Consider the following 4,678-nt stretch of genomic DNA (forward strand, 5'->3'; position numbering starts at 1 on the left):
GTTTTTGGATCTTGTACGTTCTTTTGCCGTGTTCTTTTGCCGGAGAGGAGTTCACCGGAGAGGAGGAGGAGGAGGTGAGCGGAGAGGCGCTCGCCTACATCGCCTGAGAGGAGGAGGAGGTCGCCAAAGAGGAGTTCACCGGAGCATCGGAGAGGAGGAAGGAGAAACCATGAGGGGATGGGAGGAGAGGAGGGAGGAGGAGCTCATCGGAGATGAGGGAGGAGGAGCTCACCGGAGAGGAGGGAGGAGAAACCGTGAGGGGAGGGGAGGGGAGGAGAGGGGGTAGGAGGAGGTCGCCGGAGAGGAGGAGGAGGAGGTCGCCGGAGAGGAGGAGGAGGAAGTCGCCGGAGAGGAGGAGGGGGTCGCCGGAGAGGAGGAGGAGGAGGTCGCCGGAGAGGAGGAGGAGGTCGCCGGAGAGGAGGAGGAGGAAGTCACCGGAGAGGAGGAGGAGGTCGCCGGAGAGGAGGGGGAGGAGGAGATCGCCGGAGAGGAGGAGGAGGAGGTCGCCGGAGAGGAGGAGGAGGTCACCGGAGAGGAGGAGGGTAGTATGGTGGAGGAGAGAAGGGAAGATGGAGTGGAGGAGAGGAGATGGAGTGAAGGAGAGGTGGAGTGGAGGAGAAGAATGAAGAGGTAAGGAGGAGAGGACACGCTCAGCCATATATAAGGCATAGTAATGGCGCACCGTGGGTAGGTGCGCCATTACTATTTTTTTTATTTTTTTTATTTATTTTAAATTTTGAAGGCGGGAAGATACTAATGGCGCACCATGGGCAGGTGCGCCATTAGTAACTTTTTTTTATTTTTTTTGATTTATTTTAAATTTTGAAGGCGGGAAGATAGTAATGGCGCACCATGGGCAGGTGCGCCATTAGTAAGTTTGAATTTTTTTCAATTTTTTTGCCTCTCCAGATCTTAAAAGCCCCGTATCTATTTTTCTGTTAGGTTTTTGAGGATTTTGAAAATGTTTAACGAGGTTCCCCCGATTAAATTCGGATGTAACTTTTTGAGTAAAATGATTTTTTATATAAAAAAACTTTTTCATCCGAGTTCGTATGCAAAAGTTATGCCCATTTTTACAAATTCTCGAGAGATTTTGCAAAAAAGTCGAAAATTCATGTTTGTAAATTTTGCTAACAACTAGACCACATATCACATGGGAATCTTATTTTCTTTTATTTTTTTTGACATTTCTATCATTTTCTTTTATTTTTGTTGAAACTGGAAAGACGATCCACGGAGGGGGGGGGGTGGTGGTGGTGCATTCGGGGGAATGTTTGGGCCAAATTACTAATGGTGCGCCATTACTAGTTCAACTAGTAGTGGCGCACCACTCCACGATGCGCCATTAGTAGTTTAAAAATTAAAAATAAAAAAATTGAGAAATTTTTTGAAACATAATTACTAATGGCACACCGTGGATGTGGTGCGTCATTAGTATTTGCACAGTAATGGCGCACCAACACATGGTGCGCCATTAGTATTTAGTAATAACGCACCACATGTACAGTGCGCTATTAGTGTCCATATTGGCTATAGCTGTTTTTGTAGTAGTGGCGCCGCCGTGGATCTAGGAACAAGAGGAGAGACCCTCCGCCGCCGCCGTCGCACGCACGGGCTTTGCCCGGCGCCGACCAGGCAGCGGCGGAGGAGGAGAAGGGCGCTGGAGGGACTAGCCGACGGCGGCGGCGGAGCCCTCCCGACTCGCCCGCCTGCATCTCTTTCCTGTAAATACTCATTTAGGATTGTCGAAGTAGTAGATCATCTCTACTTTAATTGACAGCAAAAAGTAAGCATTTCCAGCTTCTAGCTTCTTCTACGTTCCCAATGATGCAAAGAAATGCAATCTGCTTTGGTCGTCTATATATAGATGTCCAAAGAACGAGATTCGTGCAATTAATTCTGCAAATCCATCATGTCTGTTGTGTACAGACTAAAGATCATGTTTCACAATTTGTATAATAGTTACTGAGAAAATCAAGGGTTGAATTCAGTATGATGGTGCATTGTAATTGGAGACGTGGTCGTGCGGATCACCTTCTCATGTGCACTGATAGTGACAACTCTAATATACATTGTCTGTTCCCGATATATATTTCTCTTGTATATTATGTATGCCATCTCTTCCTCTTCCTCATGTTTTGTCAAGCATCGATGCCATGTGTCATTGTAATATCTGCAGTAAGAACCTGTCACAGAAACTTTCTGACCTGAGATGTGGACCCACTGGACCCAGTTATCAGTGAAACATTCAAATTATTTGTTATTTTTTCAAAAAGAATAATGTGACACGCTTTCTTTACTGAGAGCTGTCTCGTACCACTCGGCATACCACTGTTGACTGGAACCTTTGAACCTGACTTGTGGGCCCTGGTGTCCCACATGTCAGTGGTACTTTTGCCGGGTATCCTCAGAAAAGAATGTCACTATAGTAGTTAAAGTGCTGATGTGTTTCCGAGTGCTGCTCTCGAAAATATGTCCCATTGTACTGCTTGGTTAATCTCTAACCCTTAAGCTTGGCAATTCGCCTGTAGTGCTGACTCTAGGTTTCAGTTCTTATATCGAAATTGGTGCTGACTCTAGTCATGAACCAGGAGATAAGATGGTTGTTTTGTGCTTTCTTGTTTGTGTGGCTCTTTCTTTGGCCCAATCAAGTGACATGCCTCTTGGCAGTCACGGCGTAACATGCGCCCTCTCATCCGGTGTTAGTTCTCCATCCAACACTTAGCAATTTTGGCATGGAGATGAGATGATGCGGGTGAAAAATAGGAATATACGTGATCATCAGTTCTTTGCCGTGCCCGCTATAGAGCAGATGGAATTGGCGCCACACCGCCGCTGAGGGAACCATCTACATCACTGCCGGCATCCGCCACCGGGCCACCGAGGTCCACCACCAGGCCGCCGCAAGGGACTGGATGAGGGGTTGGGGTGGACGGGCACCACACGGACGGCGACGGGGTCGGGGCATCACGGCCGCCGAGGTGAGCGAGGGGGAAGGGGCTGAGCCGCCGCGGATGTGCTCGAGGGGTGCCGGGGCTAAGCTGTCGCGGAGGTGCTTGAGGCGGTCATGGCTGAGCCGCCGCGGAGGTGCCGCGCCGACGCATCGAACATCTCCGATAACGCCGATTTTGGGGCTTCTCCGCTCCAGATCGTGGAGCTTCTCCACCTAAACAGGAGCAACCTACAGGAAGGTTCAGAGGTACGAAGGCACGGATCCTCCTCTGTTTCGTATATGTTTCTGTCTAAGCATATTTAGTTCAAAATTTAGCAGAACTATATGTGTTGCTTGAGGAGGTAATCTATCGAAAAGTATCATCCTGTTTATATCTTTTGAATGAAGACAACTGTTAGAACAAGGTCCCTGATGTTGAAGTGATGTCATTGTATTTGTGCACAACATTCAGTTTTCTTAATCATTGTTTCACATTCGTGCTTGTTTTTCTCTAATATATGTCATTTTGAATTTTGGCAGAATTTGGGTATTATGCAATTATGGAAGTGTTGTGAAATGGCACAAATTGACAAGAGGATACCTCAAGTTGGTATGAGATTCAAAGATTCGGATGAGGCTTGGTTGTTTTGGGTAGATACGGGGTCACATAGGCTTTGATGTGAGGAAAAGATGCACCAACAAAAGCAAATTTGATGAAAAGGTGACTTCATGCAGATTTTTTTGTTCCAATGACGGTCTTAGAAGGAAATGAACGTGAGCCAAAGCGTTTTAGAGCTGAAACAAGAATTAATTGTCTAGTTTGGATGGTTATTACATTGGATCGAGCGACAGAAAGTTATGAAATTACTCAAGTTGTGTTGGAACACAACAACTACCTTGGACTTCCACAAACCCGCCACTTGTTGGCCTCAGAAAGGAAGTGGAGTAGGATGACAAGAACAAAGGAGCAAACTTGGAGTTTCAAGAGTGCAATGCAATCTTCACTTTCACCCAACTCAACTCTATCTTGTGATGTTCATTATTTGTTTTAGCATGTGCAAGTCTTCTAGACAGTATTTTGGACAGAGTTAACTATAGTTGGGGCTAACTATAGTCTTTTGTGGCCTAAGTGTACAAGTTAAACGGCCTATTTTTGGGTACTCCGATGATTGTTTAGTAGCAAAGACTTGTTGATGCAGAATTTACATGTTAAGTATTGCTAGTGGCAGCATGTATTTTGGTCGAGCAATACTAGTGCTGGTCTTGGGTAAGAATGTTGGTTGTTGTTTCTTTCAATGCTAAATTACATATATCAAATAAATAATCTAATAAACTCTAAAATCCATCATACTTTCCTAAATAGACACAGCCTAATATGGTCTCTAGAGTCTACTGCATGATACGTCTACTGTCTAATACACACAACTGATAAGCAGCGGTCATAATAAAACGTTCTTGTCAAGTGCTCCAATCAACCGCACAATATTCGTTCGTAAGCACATAACTGAAGGAGTAAAAAAACACAAATGGCACATCGAAGGATGACTTCAGGAAACAAACAACAAAATCACCCTCCACGGGCAGATTAATAAAGAGTGATTCAAATCATAGAGTCTTCAAATCATAGAATCTTCAGTTAATTAACCTGCCATCCACATTTAAGTGAGAAGACGAGCCATTTTTTACCGTTTTACAGAAACCCCCTCCCTTTTTTGGTAAATAGCCTGCACTCAACCACTAAGTGAT

The sequence above is a fragment of the Triticum urartu genome, chromosome 7 (assembly GCF_003073215.2).
Source record: "Triticum urartu cultivar G1812 chromosome 7, Tu2.1, whole genome shotgun sequence".
In the NCBI taxonomy this organism is placed as follows: Eukaryota; Viridiplantae; Streptophyta; class Magnoliopsida; order Poales; family Poaceae; genus Triticum; species Triticum urartu.